We start from the raw sequence: 20034 nt of genomic DNA on the forward strand, positions 1-20034 counted from the left end.
ATAGTGATTTCTGACAGTCTCAAAATGAGTGAGCAGTGTGGTCGGGCAGTAGGAAAAGCAAGTAGGATGCTTGGCTGTATAGCTAGAGGTATAACAAGCAGGAAGAGGGAGATTGTGATCCCCTTATATAGAGCACTGGTGAGACCACATTTGGAATACTGTGTTCAGTTCTGGAGACCTCACCCATAAAAAGATATTGGCAAAATTGAACGGGTCCAAAGATGGGCTACAAGAATTGTGGAAGATCTTAAGCATAAAACGTATCAGGAAAGCCTTAATGAACTCAATCTGTATAGTCTGGAGGACAGAAGAAAAAGGGGGGACATGATTGAAACATTTAAATATGTTAAAGGGTTAAATAAGGTTCAGGAAGGAAGTGTTTTTAATAGGAAAGTGAACACAAGAACAAGGGGACACAATCTGAAGTTAGTTGGGGGAATGATCAAAAGCAACATGAGAAAATATTATTTTACTGAAAGAGTAGTAGATCCTTGGAACAAACTTCCAGCAGACGTGGTTGGTAAATCCACAGGAACTGAATTTAAACATGCCTGGGATAAACATATATCCATCCTAAGATAAAAATACAGGAAATAGTATAAGGGCAGACTAGATGGACCATGAGGTCTTTTTCTGCCGTCAGTCTTCTATGTTTCTATGAGAGCCCATCTCTGTTGCAGGCAAAGCTGAACTGAAGCTTTGCTTACAGGCAGCTTGGGTTGGGTTTGGTTAGCAGCCGCTGCAGCTGTGAGTCCTTCTCTGGAGGGAATAGCTGATTCTTTTGTCAAATAAATTAATTATAACTACTCCTGGTGACCTGTTTTGTATTTTTTGACCACCAGCATCCCACATTCCTTTCTCTCTTTTTTTGGAAAGGTGTGTAGCGTGTATTGATTTGTAACTCGGTTAAAGACCTTGGTATACTAATAACAAAAGATTTAAGTGCCAAAGCCCACTGCAACAATATAGCCAAGAAGGCTACAAGAGTTGTAAACCTAATCCTACGTAGCTTCTGCTCTGGCAATCTCACACTACTTACCAGAACTTACAAAACTTTTGCCAGACCCATCCTCGAATACAGCTCATCTGTTTGGAACCCATATCGCATCTCAGACATTAACACCCTTGAAAATGTCCAAAGATACTTCACCAGAAGAGCCCTTCACTCTTCCACTCGAAATAGAATACCTATGAGACAAGACTTTCAATCCTGGGCCTAGAAAGTTTAGAACTAAGACGCCTTAAACAAGATCAAAGTATTGCCCACAAGATCATATGCTGCAACGTCCTGCCTGTCGGCGACTACTTCAGCTTCAACCACAACAACACAAGAACACACAACAGATTTAAACTTAATATTAACCGCTCCAAACTTGACTGTAAAAAATATGACTTCAGTAATCGAGTTGTCGAAGCGTGGAACTCATTACCGGACTCCATAGTGTCATCCCCAAACCCCCAACACTTTACCCTTAGATTATCTACGGTTGACCTATCCAGATTCCTAAGAGGTCAGTAAGGGGTGAGTACAAGTGCACTAGAGTGCCTTCCGTTCCCTGTCCTATTTGCTCTCCTATATCTCCTATACCTTTCTTCTATTCCTATATCTTTTCTTCTATTCTTTCATTGATATGTTCTATTACTATATCTTCTTTTCTATTCTTTCATAGATATATTTTACTATGAGTATCTCCTCTATAACCTTCATCATGTATTTTACTATGTGTATATAGATATATACCCACTAAAACCCTCATTGTGTATTGGACAAAATAAATAAATAAATAAAAATAAATAAATAAATAAACTGAAGAATGTATGTTTGCCTGCCTCCTGCTAAAACCCTGCGCTGAGTCGTATCCATTATGGCAATGAAATATTACCCGCGTTCAGCCAACAAGGAGCCAGTCTCAGGTCGGTGAGCAGAAACATTCAGTTTCTGTTTCCAGGTGAACTAACTATTATTGAAATAGTTTATGGAGATTGAGGTATTGATCACTTCCGTGCTCACCATAGCTTAAGGGAAGAGCAGGTAGTGTGAGGAGGGGTTGGGGTCTTCAGAAGACACCCTATCATGGAGGCCTGGATGTCTGTGTCTCTCTCTTATGGTTTTACTGCCGCTGTAGGTTTATTGCTCAAAGGGAAGGTGATCTTGGCTTCGTTTTTATGACAGTATAATTATACTCCAGAAATGCCCTTGATTACTCTGTGCAGCCAAATTGTTCCAGTGGATTGCCTGGGCCAATATTGCTATACAAACAACTTTTCAGTCAATTGAGTTGAGTAAAAGAGAAAAAAAAAATCAATACGAGTATTTCTATAGCAATATTTCTAAGAAGAACTTGCTGAATCCATTTTTTGGGGGGGTGTTTCTGATTGTTTGTTTAAAGAAAAGGTGGTTTATAGCTTTCAGCTTTGCGTTTAGCTTATTTCTTGCATTTTCTTAACTACCCTGTTTCCCCAAAAATAAGACGTACCCCGAAAGTAAGGCATGTCAGAGGTTTTGCAGAATTTGCTAATATAAGGCACCCCCCGAAAATAAGGCATACGGTATGGTGGAAAAACATACGGTACCATTCAAAGCTGTTCATAGCGGTACCGTAATAATGTGGCGTCCCCTGCTGGCCCCTTCCATCGCTTTGTACCGTCCAGTACAGCAGACACAGTCTGCTGCTGTTTCACCACCATTACAGTCTCCACTACAGTGACTGTAGTTCCTCTGGTGGCCGGAAGCTGCAATAGCGGGAGTACACTGTTGTACCATATAAATGCTGTCGTTTGTGTGTGTGGGTGCCATACTGACAGGTACCGTACCGTAATCAGTGTACCGCACGGTACACTTTCTTTGGGGGTGTCAGCTTTTCTGCCTGTGAATTTGTCTTATTTGAGAAATATAAGGCACCCCCCGAAAATAAGACGTAGCACAACTTTTGGAGCGAAAATTAGTATAAGACAGTGTCTTATTTTCGGGGAAACACGGTAAGGGATGGGATGCTTTTTGAAGCGAGTAGCTAGGGAAGAACCAAGGAGAGGGGGCACCAGCCTCTGAGAAGGTTTCCTCTTTCCCCAGAGCCTTTCAAGACTCATCTTGCCAGAAGTCAATCTTTTGGCAGCCACTAAACACCACAGGAGCTTCAAGTGTTTTGCCCTGGGCGCTGTGATGCCACCTTGGAGGTAGACAAGAAATCCCGACTGTTTTGGAGAGGCTGAACTACTCCACCAGCAGAGATAAAGGTCCTTTATTAAATTCCTCAGGTTTAAGGAGAGAAACAAAATATAATTTTGAGAGGATCATGTGCTTGACCATAAAAGAATAGTGACAAAAACTAGGGTCTCTTTAAATTATATATTTTAATAATTTATGTACTTCTTCATTAACATTGCGGTTAATTCACATTTCATGTATTTTTCTGCTACATTTCTGTTGCAAAATGGTTCTTGCTGGAGAAGACTAATAACCTCTTTTCTCTTATACTCAAGTACACAATCATCTCAAGAGAGAGGGGGGTATTGAAACAAAAGTAGTACTGGGCAAAATACTACTGGGCCTGCAGGAGAAATTGATTTAAAAATTGTATTGTTACTTATTAAATTACAAAAGGGAAACTGAACAAGCGAAAGAAAATATGATTGTGTTTTGTTGTTTGTGTTTTGTTTATTATAAATAAAGTTTGTTTTTAATTTTGAAAAAAGAGTACACGGTCATCTCAAAATTACATTTTTCCTCTCCCTAAACCTGAAGAGTTCAATAAAGAATAGAACAGAATAGAATTTTATTGGCCAAGTGTGATTGGACGCACAAGGAATTTGTCTTGGTGCATATGCTCTCAGCGTACATAAAAGAAAATATACATTTGTCAAGAATCATGTGGTACGACACTTAATTATTGTGATAGGGGTCAATAAGCAATGAAAAAGCAATACTGTATTAATAAAAATCTTAGAATATAAAGAGTGTATCCCTGCTGGGGCAATAGATGGACATACAGCTGGCTTGTGGAGGCAACCACATCACTGGGCATCCAGCCTCCATGCCTTCAGCACCTTTGGACCAGCCACCCTTCGGCTGGCCATCCTCTTCCTCCCCTATTTATTTCCCTGAAGTTCCCCCTGGAATCCTGCACAGGGGAGATTGAATTTCCACCGTTGCTTACAGTAAGTTGCCAGAAATGGTCTGCCGATTGTAAATTGCAGTTGACTGCAGCTGAGTTCTTTCTAAGGGGTGAAGCCAGCATAGTTAGGCTACAGATTTATTACGCCACCTAATTTAAACTAGGTATTGTAATTTTTTTTCCTACCCTTCAGATATTTTTGAAAATCAGGTATGATGGAAAGTGCAGACTCTTGTGTAGATATATTGGGAAGTATTTGTAGACTGCGGCATCTGGTGTATTTACTTAAATTGCTTTTTTGAAAAATAATTCATGGGAAAGGCCAAACACAGCACTAAGATTTGTTTTCTTCCACAGTTTTAAACTAAGGGTGATTTACACAGCTCTACAATCTCCCCCCCCCCCCAAAAAAAATGGCTCTTGGGTTCCTTGAAATATCTTAACAGTGATTGATAGAGCGGTCTTCCCTCTTTAAAATTGGTACAGAGGAAAAACAGCATTACATTGTTTATAACAAAGACACCTTATTGGTATCATTTGAAACTTATCAGTGGTAAATAACACCTAGCATTTTCTCATATTTTACAAACTCTTCTGCATATTTTCCTCTGCAAAATCACGTAGCATTTTAACAGTGATCATTTGGTCCAGATTTCAGAATTGCCATGCTAAATCCAACCCAGCAGGTCCTTCTCTTTTCCATCAGCAGCTCACCAGCTGTCTCAGACCTTCAGCAGAACACAACTACAAATGACCTCTTAGCCCTTGTGATCCGATGGAGCTCTCAGCACTAGAAGTATTTTCTGAAGCTTTCTGCAAGGGTGGTTGGGATTCTATTATCAAAATTCATAATTCTCAACACCTGCAAAACTGCAGATGACGCAAAGCTGGCAGGAATAGCCAACACCCTGGATCAGTGATGGCAGTGATGGGTGAGATCATCCAAGGGCATGGGGTGAGGTATCATCAATATGCAGATGATACCCAGCTGTACATCTCCACCCCTTGTCCAGTCAGTGAAGCAGTGGAAGTGATGTGCCGGTGTCTGGAGGCTGTTAGGGTCTGGATGGGTGTCAGCAGACTCAAACTCAACCCTGATAAGATGGAGTGGCTGTGGGTTTTGCCTCCCAAGGACAACCCCATCTGTCCATCCATAACCCTGGGGGGGGGGGCAACCCTTTCAGACAGGGTCCGTAACTTGGGCGTCCTCCTTGATCCACAGCTCACATTAGAGAAACATCTTTCAGCTGTGGCGAGGGGGGCGTTAGCCCAGGTCTGCCTGGTGCACCAGTTGCAACCCTATTTGGACCGGGAGTCACTGCTCACAGTCACTCATACCCTCATCACCTCGAGGCTCGACTACTGTAACGCTCTCTACATGGGGCTACCTTTGAAAAGTGTTTGGAAACTTCAGATCGTGCAGAATGCAGCTGCGAGAGCAATCATGGGCTTTCCTAAATATGCCCATGTTACACCAACACTCCGCAGTCTGCATTGGTAGCCGATCGGTTTCCGGTCACAATTCAAAGTGTTGGTTATGACCTATAAAGCCCTTCATGGCATCGGACCAGAATATCTCCGGGACCGCCTTCTGCCGCACGAATCCTAGCGACCAGTTAGGTCCCACAGAGTTGGCCTTCTCCGGGTCCTGTCGACCCAGGACCCAGGGGAAAAGTCTTCTCTGTGGCGGCCCTGACCCTCTCGAACCAACTCCCCCCAGATATCAGAGTTGCCCCCACCCTCCTCGCCTTTCGTAAGCTCCTTAAAACCCACCTCTGTCATCAGGCATGGGGGAACTGAGATATTCCCTTCCCCCTAGGCTTATAAAATCTATGCATGGTATGTCTGTATGTATGATTGGTTTCTTAAATTGGGTTTTTTTACATTACTTTTAATATTAGATTTGTTCATATTGTCTTTTTACTGTTGTTAGCCGCCCTGAGTCTACGGAGAGGGGCGGCATACAGATCAAATAAGTAAGTAAGTAAGTAAGTAAGTAAGTAAGTAAGTAAGTAAGTAAGTAAGTAAGTAAATAAAGTCTACGGAGAGGAGCGGCATACAAATCTAATAAACAAACAAACAAACAAACAAACAAACAAACCTTTTTTGGTTCGCGTGCTGTGTGAGTGTGCTAGCAGGTGGGCAAACCGGAAGTTCGGTTTGCCGTTGTGCTGTTTTTTGCTCTCCAGAAGGTTCAGGGAAGTTTCCTGAAGCTCTTGAGTGCAAAAAAACAGCACAACAGCAAATCAGAAATGCATTTCTCCGAACTTCTGGTTTGTCCATTGGGCATTTTTTTTTGCCTCTGGGGCTTCAGGGTGAAACGGCCTTTCCCAAGGCCAAAATCAGCTGACACAGGGTAAAGTCTTGTGTGCCTTCCGATGTGGCTCCATGTGCTACCTGTGGCACGTGTGGCATAGATTTGCCATCACAGCCCTAGATGATAAGCTCACGATCCAAACGGATCTTGACAGGGATTAGGCCCTAACGAAAAAAATGAAATTCAATGTAGAGAAAAGTAAAATCTTACACTTAGTCAAGAAAAATCAAAAGTACACATATAGACTGGGTGAAACATGGATGTTTGTTTGTTTGTTTGTTTGTTTATTTATTTATTTATCGATCATCAGAGAGCCATAGCGATTGCAGTACAAGGCTTCATCCACCTGAACCGAATTCTTTTACCTTCTGCACATGCGCGGAATGCTTTGTGCATGCACAGGGGGTAAAAGGACCCAAATGGCAGCATGCAAGTGGGCGAAGCCTCACGCTGCGATCACTACCAGCTCTCTGACAACGGTAGGCAATAGGGAGCATTTCACCCCGGATAAAACATAATGGTTGCAGAAACTGGGCATGGCAAGTCTAACCAAATAGGGAAGATGGCCCAAGATATCACCTTCTTGCTGCAGTCTTCAAGTAGAAAGTTTGCATGTTTGTGTGACCTAGACATCTACCGTGGACAGAATTCATTGATGGGGTGTCCATGTGCCTATGTTGCTTGAGGCAGACAAGTTTCCTTTGAGTACCATTTGTTGGGGGTCAGGGGAAAGGGAGGGTCTTGCCTTCTCTTTCTGCTCAAGATCCCCGTGGACAATCGGTGGGCCACTGTGGGACACAGAACGCTGGACTCGATGTGCTTTGGCCTGATTCAGCAGGACTCTTCTTAGGTTCTTATGTGTCTTTAAGCAACGGGGCATTTTCTGTTTAAGGAGAGGAACACAGACTTTGGCCTTCTCTTTTGTGGGTTCAGGCGACAACTGCTGCTAGATATTGCTCAATATATATCTAGTTTTGAAGCCACTGCTGTACCCTCACCCCCTTGAGATTTTGTATATTGTATCTACCCTGTTTCCCCAAAAATAAGACATACCCCGAAAGTAAGGCATGTCAGAGGTTTTGCAGAATTTGCTAATATAAGGCACCCCCCGAAAATAAGGCGTAGTCAAGTTTACATACGATACGGTGGAAAAACATACAGTACCATTCAAGGCTGTTCATAGCGGTACCGTAATAATGTGACGTCCCCTGCTGGCCCCTTCCATCGCTTTGTACCGTCCAGTACAGCAGATACAGTCTGCTGCTGTCTCGCCGCCATTACAATCTCCACTACAGTGCGTAGACTGTAGTTCCTCTGGTGTCCGGAAGCTGCAATAGCGGGAGTATACTGTTGCACCATATAAGTGCTGTCGTTTGTGTGTGTGGGTGCCATACTGACAGGTACCGTACCGTAATCAGTGTACCGTACGGTACACTTTCTTTGGGGGTGTCAGGTTTTCTGCCTGTGAATTTGTCTTATTTGAGAAATATAAGGCACCCCCTGAAAATAAGACGTAGCACAACTTTTGGAGCAAAAATTAATATAAGACAGTGTCTTATTTTTAGGGAAACACGGTATATACAAAGATATATTTATATAGTGTATTTTGTATCTGGATTGTGTGTACATGTTTGCTTCTCTTGGCCATGTTCTTATCATACGCTAAATAAATAATAATTGCTCAAGGGCCTTTGGGCTCCGCAAGGCAGCTCTTCTGTTACATCCTTCTTCATTTGACCTTGCAAACAATCTTTGTTTTTTTCCGGAAGCCACCAACTCCATCTTTTTCTCTTCCTTTCTCTGTTCCTGCTGTCTCGTGTTTGTCTAGCGTAGGGGTCTTCAACCTTGGCAACTTTAAGCCTGGCGAACTTCAACTCCCAGAATTCCCCAACCAGCAAGGCTTAAAGTTGCCAAGATTGGAGATTCTTGGCCTAATGGGCCACCATCCCTCAGGATTTGCAGGGACCATTGTTACAGGTTAAAGCTAGTCTTGCCAGGGGTTGCAGTTTCCTTGTTTCCACAGACCCCAGCTTTTGGTGGCCCAGCTCGTAAAACCAGATACGCACAAAAGTGCATAAAATGAAGACGAAGTGTCTCCCCTCGCCTTGACAAAACCCATCGCTTCTGTTGAAGAAGTGCTGCGGTGAAAGAAAATAAATAAATGGACAGCAATCACGGCCTCGTTGATGAAACTGTTCAATTAAAGCACAGACATTTACATGGTGTAATTTCCGTAAATTGCCAATGAGCCCCTTTAGACACAACCAGTGTTCAAATTGATTTCGGCATTGATTTTGGCTGAAGCTGATAAATTTCTGCTTGTTAGTTAAAGTAATTTTGCAGAAGACTTTGTGCTGCGGTATTGAAGTGTTCATTTAGCTGATGGTTAAAAGAGGAGTTATTTACCGAGGGCTGCACTGTTGTTCTGAGATGCAGCAATTCCCAAATCATCTTTTACTTTTACTTTTAATTTTTAAGCTTCAGCATCCCAATCAATAGGTGACTGAAACTGATTAAAACTTATCCAACCAGCTGCCTATGGCAGTTTAATTAGAAACTGGTTGATTCTTAAATTAAACTTGTTTTGTTGCACTCTGTACTCCTCCTCCTGAAGACTCAGCAAAAAGTTGTTCTGGATTCAAAAACTAAGACAACCACAAGAAATTCACCACAAGAAATTTGATTTAAGGCTTTCTCCTGATCTGCCCAGTTGATTAAGCAGGGGCAGTTGGATGTCTCCTTGATCTACGCTGAATTCAGATGGCAAAACCACTCTGCCGTGGCTAACCCAGCTCTTTGGCATCTCAAGAAACATTCTGCAACCTCTGCACAAATCGATGGTGAGACCACACTTGGAGTATTGTGGACAGTTCTGGCCACCGCACCTCAAGAAGGATATAATGGAACTGGAAAAGATGCAAAAAAGGGCAACAAGAATGATCAAGGAAATGGAGTACCTCCCTTATGAAACCAGGTTGCAACGCCTTGGTCTCTTCAGCCTTGAAAGACGGCGTTTAAGGGGTGACTTGATCGAAGTGTATAAAATCATGCATGTGATAGAAAAGGTGGATAGAGAAAAATTCTTTTCTCTATCACACAATACTAGGAAAAGGGGGCACTCCCTAAAGCTCCTAGGTAAGAAAGTGAGGACAAATCAAGGGAAATATTTCTTCACCCAGATGGTCGTTAATTTATGGAATTCACTTCCAGAAGAGGTCGTGACAGCTGTCAGCCTGGATAGCTTCAAGGCAGGATTAGACAGATTCATGGATGCCAAGTGTATCGGTGGTCATTGAAACAGATGTCCAAGTGCTGCCTCTATGTTGGTTGAGGCAGACAGGATTCCCTTGGGTCTCATTTGTTGGGGGTCAAGGAAAAGGGAGAGTTTTGCCTTCTCTTTTTACTCAAGATCCCCATGTACAGTGTCACTGTGTGACACAGAATACTGGACTTGATGGGCTTTGGACTGATTCAGCATGGCTCTTCTTAGGTTCTTATATTCTTACGTTCTTGTCAAGTTTGGCTAAGAAGCAGAACTGTGTGTAGTTTGTGGAGAGGACACTATTTCTTTGATAAGAAATGAGGGTCCTACATCACCACTCTATGCTTTAAAAACACCTTAGCGAGGACACAGAAAACAGAAGCTGGGACCCCTCTTTCTCTTTTTGGAGTTCCCTCCTCCCCACTGCTTCCCACCCCACCCCATTATGGGTCTGTCTGTCATGTCAGGAACCTTTCTTTTTATTTTTCCACCCTTTGCCTGGGGGTTGGGGGGGTGGGCTGCTCTTGCATTCTTGGAAAAGTCCATTTCAGAGGCAAACAGCCTGTGGCCAGAGGGCGCCTTCAAGTTAATAACGAATCGTTTTGTGGTCATCATTCAAGCATCTGTGGTGGGAATTTCGGAGGGAAGGCAGGTTGGCATCGCTTGTGGCTTTGAACGAGCCGAGGTCCAATGGGGCTGCTCACTTCCGAATGTCCTGCTTTAACAGCCAGCAAGTCAGCTAATGGGCTCGCCTATTACAGAAGGCAACAACTGTCAAAGTGCTAATTTTCCTGGAAACCTCTTCTTCTTTTCACACGGCCCCGTTTCGGCGCATGGAAATATTGCTGTTTAAAACTCTCAAACTCGGGCCCATTAGCGGAGAGCGAGACCCAATCTGCCCAGAGAAGGCCTGGAACGGAGTCTGGCTATGGTTTGCTGCAGGTCATCTACAGCTGGTGACCCTCCTGTCTTTGCACAATGTGTAATGTTTAGAGAGACTGAACATCTCTTGAACGAGATTGGCGAGCTCGGTCTTGGCAGGGCCGGGCTCCATGTCTGTCAGATTCAGGGGTCTCTGAGCACTGAGAGCTTTCGGGGAGGAAGGTTTTGTGGAGCCAAGGCAACAGCTGCCCGCCATAGTTTGGCGTCCAGAACAAATGCTGGAGAGGATTGGAGGGATCTTAGCTTGTTAGAGGCCTCCACAGCTACCCATTTCCTATTTAAGAAACATAGAAGACTGATAGCAGAAAAAGACCTCCTGGTCCATCTAGTCTGCCCTTATACTATTTCCTGTATTTTTATCTTACGATGGATATATGTTTATCCCAGGCATGTTTAAATTCAGTTACAGTGGATTCTTCCTTCCTTCCTCCTTTTTCTTTCTTCTTTTCTTCTTTCCTTCCTTCCTCCCTTCCTCATTCATAGAAACATAGAAGATTGACGGCAGAAAAAGACTTCACGGTCCATCTCGTCTGCCCCTATACTATTTCCTATATTTTATCTTAAGATGGATCTATGTTTATCCCAGGTATGTTTCAATTCAGTTACAGTGGATTCTTCCTTCCTTCCTTCCTTCCTTCCTTCCTTCCTTCCTTCCTTCCTTCCTTCCTTCTTTCTCTTCCTTCTTTCTCTTCCTCCCTTCCTTCCTCATTCATAGGAACATAGAAGATTGACGGCAGAAAAAGACTTCATGGTCCATCTAGTCTGCCCCTATACCATTTCCTATATTTTATCTTAAGATGGATCTATGTTTACCCCAGGCATGTTTAAATTCAGTCACTGTGGATTGACCAACCACGTCTGCTGGAAGTTTGTTCCAAGCATCTACTACTCTTTCAGTAAAATAATATTTTCTCATGTTACTTTTGATCTTTCCCTCAACTAACTTCAGATTGTGCCCCCTTGTTCTTGTGTTCACTTTCCTATTAAAAACACTTCCCTCCTGAACCTTATTTAACCCTTTGACATATTTAAATGTTTCGATCATGTCCCCCCTTTTCCTTCTGTCCTCCAGACTATACAGATTGAGTTCATGAAGTCTTTCCTGATAGGTTTTATGCTTAAGACCTTCCACCATTCTTGTAGCCTGTCTTTGGACCCTTTCAATTTTGTCAATATCTTTTTATAGGTGAGGTCACCAGAACTGAACACAGTTTTTATTATTTTTTTATTTATTGGATTTGTATGCCACCCCTCTCCGAAGACTCAGGGCGGCTAACAGCAACAATAAGAAATCATATAATAATAATAATCCAATACTAAAAACAATTAAAAACCCATTAAACCAAACAGACATACAGACATACCATGCATAAAATTGTAACGGCCTAGGGGGAAAGAGTATCTCAGTTCCCCCATGCCTGGCGGCAGAGGTGGGTTTTAAGTAGCTTATGAAAGGCAAGGAGGGTGGGGGCAATTCTAATCTCTGGGGGGAGTTGGTTCCAGAGGGCCGGGGCCGCCACAGAAAAGGCTCTTCCCCTGGGTCCTGCCAAGCGGCATTGTTTAGTTGACGGGACCCGGAGAAGACCCACTCTGTGGGACCTAACTGGTCGCTGGGATTCGTGCAGCAGAAGGTGGTCCCGGAGATAATCTGGTCCGGTGCCATGAAGGGCTTTATAGGTCATAACCAACACTTTGAATTGTGACCGGAAACTGATCGGCAACCAATGCAGACTGCGGAGTGTTGGTGTGACATGGGCATATTTGGGGAAGCCCATGATTGCTCTCGCAGCTGCATTCTGCACGATCTGAAGTTTCCGAACACTTTTCAAAGGTAGCCCCATGTAGAGAGCATTACAGTAGTCGAGCCTCGAGGTGATGAGGGCATGAGCGACTGTGAGCAGTGAGTTCCGGTCCAAATAGGGCCGCAACTGGTGCACCAGGCGAACCTGGGCAAACGCCCCCCTCGCCACAGCTGAAAGATGTTTCTCTAATGTGAGCTGTGGATCGAGGAGGACGCCAAGTTGCGGACCCTCTCTGAGGGGGGTCAATAATTCCCCCCCAGGGTAATGGACGGACAGATGGAATTGTCCTTGGGAGGCAAAACCCACAGCCACTCCGTCTTATCAGGGTTGAGGTTGAGTCTGTTGACACCCATCCAGACCTCAACAGCCTCTAGGCACTGGCACATCACTTCCACTGCTTCACTGACTGGACAAGGGGTGGAGATGTACAACTGCATATTGATGATACCTCACCCCATGCCCACATCCTTGGCCTTTAAGTGCAGAGTCTGCAGTAGAAACCATAGAAGAACGAAGGCTTTCAGCAGCTTGTCTGTTTCTCCAGTGGTGTTTGTGGATATGTCATGTTGAAACTTTCCTAGGAGGGTTTAGGGGAGGGGAGGGGAAACGTGGCAGGTGTTGCTCACATGAAGTGTGCATTCATTGGATCACACCGTCTGTCTGTTCAATGCCCAAAATAGCTCTCTGACCACGTCTGGGCACACTGCTTTGTCGGAAGGCCCTGCGGAGAAACCTTTTGAGTTTTCCAAGGGAGGCCAAATGGACAGTGGTCCCTCCAGGATGCCAAGCGTTTGGAGACGTGGGCAAGTTTAATAAAATATTTGACCCAATTGTTCCAATGCTGTTTAAAGCTGTTCTTTGCATCTTGTTCTTTTCTTTGCAGAGTAGCTTGGCATAACAAACCGCGATAGGTAGCATTTGTAAAGAGAATTCTGTGCTCTTGTTTTCTTCTCATCCTGCTTACAATCTTTTTGAACTGTTGCCTTCTGGCAGAAGATACAGTACAGAACAACTAGAACTCGGACCACACGTTTCCTGAATAGTTTTTATCCCAGAGCTATACTCGCACTTAACAACGAACTAAAGGGTCACCATCAACTGTTGGACAATATTACAGTGGTCCCCCGATTATTGCGAGGGTTCCGTTCCAGGACCCCTCGCAATGATCGGTTTTTCGCGAAGTAGCGCTGCGGAAGTAAAAACACCATCTGCGCATTCGCAGATGGTGTTTTTACTTCCGCAGCAGCAGCGAGGAGCCGAAGATTGGGGTTTCCCCACCGCCCACGCAAACTCCTCGCTGCCGCTCGCCCGCCCTTCGCCCACCCACGCCGTTCGCTCGTGCCGCTTCCCAGCTGAGTCCTGAAGCCAATTCACTTCAGGACTCAGCTGGGAAGCGGCGCGAGCGAACGGCGTGGGCGGGCGAAGGGCCGGCGAGCGGCGGGCGAAGGGCAGGCAGGCGGCGGACAAGCCGTTTGCTCGCGCCGCTCGCTCGCGCCGCTTCCCAGCTGAGTCCTGAAGCCAATTCGCTTCAGGACTCAGCTGGGAAGCGGCGCGAGCGAATGGCGTGGGCGGGCGAAGGGCGGGCGAGCGGCAGCAAGGAGTTTGCGTGGGCGGTGGGGAAACTCCTCGCTGATGCCCGCCGCTCGCCCTCCCGCCAGCAAGAGGGGGAAGACCCAGGGAAGCCGCCCAGCAGCTGATCTGCCCGGCGCCATCTACGCATGCGTGCCCATAGAAAAAAAGGGTGCGCATGCGCAGATGGTGTTTTTACTTCCGGGTTGAAAAATCGCCATATAGCCGTTTCGCAATGATCGGGATCGCAATACCCGGGGGATCACTGTACTCGGTTTGTCATGTAGATGGTTGAGTGGTTTAGGGTGGGAAATTTGTAGTGGGTGGGACATTTTATTCTATTTTTTTTATTCTATTTTTAAACTTACCTATTCTAATTTTATGTATGGTGGGACTGGTCTCTGGGTATCACACGACTTTCGTTGCCAATGACAATTCGTTGTTTTGACAATGACAATAAATTTATTATTATTGATTATTATTGATGGGGGAAATTGTTTGTCTTAAGCATGGTTTGTACTAGGAAAGGAATGTTTAAAAATCCAAACTGAGCTGTACTCTTATATGCCTGGGTGTCCCATCCACAAAACACTTTATGGACATAGGAAAGTTCCCCATTTTACTTGATTCCAGACCAAGAGTTACCTTGTGGTAAGATGGATGGCCATCAGCAATGAAATGAATGAATGAGATTCACAGGAACAGGGATTGGAAGATGCCATTCTAATTTCAAAGAAACTCTGCTTTGTTTTTTTGTGGGAGTGATTTATTTCATACTCCACATTCATTCGAAGGATCTGTTCACCTTTCCTGAGTTTTACATTCTTGGGTTCATCCATCCGTAGTTGTCACAAATTATATTTTCATCGTATTAACATTTCAGTAGAAGAAAATACCTGTAACTCAGAGTATACAGAACACATCTGTAGCTTAGATTGTGAAGTCCCTGGTGCTGTGTGAACTTGGTGGTTGGCTTTCAGGAGTTTCACTAAGGATATAATATATTATATCATATCAATCATATCATATCATATTATGTTATACATTACATTACACTACAATATATAATATGATATAACATAGCATAGCATAACATAACATAACATAACATAACATAACATAGTAGTCTTTCGTAAACTACTCAAGACCCATCTATACTGCCAGGCATGGGGGAGTTGAGACACCTTTCCTCCAGGCTCTTTATATTTTATGTTTGGTATGTATGTGTTGTTTGGTTTTTAAATATGATAGGGTTTTATATGCTTCTTTTTTAATATTAGATTTGTTTCGCTATAATATTGTTTTTTTATTATTGTTGTGAGCCGCCCCGAGTCTTCGGAGAGGGACGGCATACAAATCTAAGAAATAATAATAATAATAATAATAATAATAATAATAATAATAATAATAATATAATATAATATAATACTGTATAATATAATATATTATCATATTATGACCTGGAGCTGCATGCCTGATTCAATTTTGGATGGCTTCTATGCTTGCAGTATTCATACAGCCCCTACTTGAGGCCATCTAGAAACATGAAATATAATAATATAAATATATTATCATACTATTATATTTCATGTTTCTAGACCACCCATCTCCCTCAAGTAGGGGCTGTATTAATACTGCAAGCATAGAAACCATCCAAAATTGTATCAGCCATGCAGCTCCAGGTCATTGGTTGCTACAATCAACAAGGCTCCGAAACTCTTGTTCTACTGACTTTGCCATGGGAAGCAGCACATTCATCCCTTGTATCTGTGTAACTGGCTCATCATAACTGGCTCATCAGCCATCTCCTTCACTAGAGAGTTTTAGGAAGAGACGGGACAGCCATTTGTCCAGTATTGACATAGGGCAGGGGTGTCAAACTGGCAGCTCATGGCCCGGATGCATCATGCACAGGCCACACCCACCCCAGCTCCATGAAGGGAAGACACATTGCAAAAGAGCCATGTTTCCTCCCAGGAAATTCCTAGAGAGGCCCCATGGAGGCTTCTCCCCCCTTTTCTGGCCCTGTTTCCTCCCAGGAGATTCCTAGAGATTCCTAGAGAGCCAGCGCAGCAGGTAGAGTGCTGTACTGCAGGCCACTGAAGCTGACTGTAGATCTGTAGGTCAACGGTTCAAATCTCACCACCGGCTCAAGGTTGACTCAGCCTTCCATCCTTCCGAGGTGGGTAAAATGAGGACCCGGATTGTGGGGGCAATAGGCTGGCTCTGTTAAAAAGTGCTATTGCTAAGATGTTGTAAGCCGCCCTGAGTCTAAGGAGAAGGGCGGCATAAAAATTGAATGAATGAATGAATGAATGAATGAATGAATGAATGAATGAATGAATGAATAAAATGCCATATGACTGCACGAGTATGACACCCATGGTATAGAATCTCCCGCTGAAGTTAGGGGGTGGACTAGTAGACCTCCACGGTCCCTTCCAACTCTATTGTTCTGTATTCTGCTCTTGAAGCCAATGCAGGAAGCCAGTGGCATGAGATTTCTGCACCAGAAAAATCCAGGGAGTGCTTGGTTGGGCTGGGTAGTTGAACCATGAGAGCACGTTCATCATTTAAGTGGCCGATGTCCACTTCGGGTTCTTCAGTTAGGGCCGAAGGTGTTTCCAGCAAGTTTATTGGGACAGGTAATTACTGCAGGAGCCTCAGCCGACCTGGAAGAATTTGCTGTTAATTAAAGCCTTGCTAAGGTGTCCAGTTTTCTTTCCGAGTAACCAAAGTTCCCATTCAGATTCCATTAATCACTTTACGGGTAATGCGCTGGAGAAGGTCAAGACAGCGGTGAATGTCGTGGCGGCTTAGACTAAGCCCATTTACTTTCTTCTTCCAGCACGTGGTGCTGCTTGCGGAATCCAGGGGTGCTGTGCGCCCCACGGGCACAGCCTCCGCTTTGTAATCCCTTCCACAATGATAATTAAATGTTAAATTGCTAGTGTCAATGCTCTGTAAACCAAACCAGGTACTGCTCCTGGCTGGAAATTTAACCCAAACTTCCACGGATGACTTGCCGTGCATCATAATTAAATCATCAAGTCTTTCCTTTTAATTCATTTGAAAACAAGAGGCCACCCCTCCCCTTCGGAGAGGGAGGAGGGGGACGAAAAGATCGGCTTTCCTGACAAGCTAATTAAGTTGCCAAACTGCCCGGTGCAGGACATATTAAGCCAACAGACGTTAAGCACGAAGCTTCTCAGCAGCCTGTTTTGTTATCGTTCTGCTAATCTGAAAGTCAAAATGTTTTGCCACTGTTCATAGTTGAGGGTTCATTTTACCTACTCTGATGTAATGACTCTGCTCTCTCTGCCGTCAGCTTCTCAGCAATCCCTCAAGGGAAGTTAATTCTTGCTCTGAAATTCTTTTTCTTACCATGTTTTTAAGGATTTACTTGATTTTTTAACACTAAAATTCCATTTGTGAAGACCAGTCATTTTTTCCTCTGCAATATTTTTTAAAGGAAGATTCATTAAATGTGACAAATTCCTTGTGTGTTAAATCACACTTAGTAAATAAAGAATTCTATTGTATTCTACCAATTGTCAAACTATTCACTAAAGCTGCATTGCTATTAATCTTTCTGTTCTGCCGGCATGTTTCAACCGCCCGTAATTACAGGGTAATTAGTCCAGGAAGACACACACCACACGATAAAAGGAAAACCCAAAAGTTTTTATAAACAGAAAAACAGAAACAGCTCCTTTTTAAATGTCAAAGGAATTTTCTGGTACACACAAGGCACAGGTTAAATGCAATCCAATTCTCACCCAATAACTGGGAAATTGAGTCCAATTCTAAAGTCCATAGACTCCACACACAATGTTGAACAGCACAAAAACCACGATCTTGACGAAACAATGAATCAGATAAACTGCCATGAGGCTAAAACACCAGGTTGCACTTTTATCTGTAGCACTAATTACAGCAGCCCCACCCAACCACAGGTGGCCTCATTTTCTCTTGTAATAATCCTTCAGTTGTTGTCTCCTATGCATCACTCTACGCATGTGCGGATGTGTCATTAATTCTTGTTCAGAATCCAAGGATGATACAGATGCTTGATCCCCTCCTGGGCTGTCTGCCAAACTCCCCTCTTCCCTGTCACTCACGCTCCCTTGGTCAGAGGAGGCTTCGTCGGCAGATTCCATCGGGAGCAAAACAGGCCTGCGGCATGTGGATGTCTCCCCCACCTCCACCTGCACATTCCTTGGGGCAGGAGCTGGGCCAGAGCTAACCACAACACTTCCCAATATTCCTATCACCCATATCCTTCCACTTATGACTCTATGACTAACTTGTTGCTTGTATCCTTATGATTTATATTAATATTGGTTGTTTCCTGATTGATTATTTGTACCCTGTGACAGTCATTAAGTGTTGCACCTCATGATTCTTGACAAATGTCCTTTCCTTTTTTTTTAATGTACACTCAGAGCATATGCACCCATGAAAAATTCAATGTGTGTCCAATCATACCCGGCCAATAAAAAAATTGATTCTGTCCTCTGTTGTCCTGTCCTGTCCTATTCTACCCTACTCCAAAGGGCAGAAGTCGGATGCATAGCTTCCCCATAGATGGGATGGAGAATACATAGCTTTCTAACAAAAGCTTTGGGTGGTAACTCACTACAAAACTGAATGGAGTCAGTAGGATAATTGAACTGTAAAAATGATCAAATACCATTCCAAGATTTATGGTTTTTACACTGTGTGAAGTAATCATTTCATTTTATTCTACTTTTTCCGGGGATCCTGTTGAGTCCGGTACGCACATGTCTGGGCACCAAGCACATTTCAAGACGTATTCTGAGAACTTGTCTGAACAGGTTCAGAGAAGAGAAACTAGGATCATGAGAGGACCAGAAGTTGTGTCTTAGGAAGGTGCAGAGGTGGGGTGCTAAGGTGGAACGGTGACGTGCGCTCGCCCCCGTGGCTCTGAGTGCTAGCGGAGTCCAGTGCAATTCTGCTCAACTCTGCATTGGTTGCCGATCAGTTTCTGGTCACAATTCAAAGTGTTGATTATGACCTATAAAGCCCTTCATGGCACCGGACCAGAATATCTCCGGGACCGCCTTCTGCCGCACGAATCCCAGCGACCAGTTAGGTCTCACAGAGTGGGCCTTCTCCGGGTCCCGTCAACTAAACAATGTCGTTTGGCGGGACCCAGGGGAAGAGCCTTCTCTGTGGCGGCCCCGACCCTTTGGAACCAACTCCCCCCAGATATCAGAGTTGCCCCCACCCTCCTTGCCTTTCGTAAGCTCCTTAAAACCCTCCTCTGTCGTCAGGCATGGGGGAATTGAGACTTTCCCTTCCCCCTAGGCTTATAAAATTTATGCATGGTATGTCAGTACGTATAATTGGTTTCTTAAATTGGGTTTTTTAAAATTAACTTAAATATTAGATTTGTTTACATTGTATTATTATTGCTGTTAGCCGCCCCGAGTCTACGGAGAGGGGCGGCATACAAATCTGATTAATAAATAAATAAATAAATAAAATAAATAAAGCAGGGAGTTTGACTTGAGGGCCTCGATGCCCTCTTCCAACTTGGATTCCATGAATCAGCCCAGAGCACAGAAACTTCCAGTTGGCTCTGTGGACCGTCTTACTGACACAACATCGTCTGCTGGCCCACGACTGGCCGAGCAGGGATAATTTTTTAAGCCATTCCTCACTTTCTGTGCTCAGGTATGTTAAAGCTACCGTGGGCCATTCGTTCTGGAAAGGCAGCAAGAATGGGAGACTCAGGGAATTATTAGCTGAACATGCTACATAGCTAATAGGCTTCATTCAGCTTGATAAGTCACGCATTGCACAGGATTGATTTTTGTGGTTGTTTGTTGTTCAGGTATGGAACTGCTTCACTGGAACTGGGCTTGGTGCATATATCACCCGAGCATACAACTTCAATTGCTCAGGGATGCCATTAGCCAGGAACTTTAACAAGCATCGCGTAAAACTTAAAATATGACTGTGATTTTTCTTTGCTTTAAACTGACTGTCTTCTTCTTTGGATGC

The 20034-nt window shown here is 43.9% G+C and overlaps 1 protein-coding gene across 5 annotated transcripts in view; it reads left to right on the forward strand.

The window, feature by feature from the left end:
• Nucleotides 1–20034, forward strand: part of MAP2K5 (mitogen-activated protein kinase kinase 5) — a 230155-nt gene that overhangs the window by 53170 nt on the left and 156951 nt on the right. The window lies entirely within an intron of this gene.

Source organism: Erythrolamprus reginae, chromosome 10 (assembly GCF_031021105.1).
Source record: "Erythrolamprus reginae isolate rEryReg1 chromosome 10, rEryReg1.hap1, whole genome shotgun sequence".
NCBI lineage: Eukaryota > Metazoa > Chordata > Lepidosauria > Squamata > Dipsadidae > Erythrolamprus > Erythrolamprus reginae.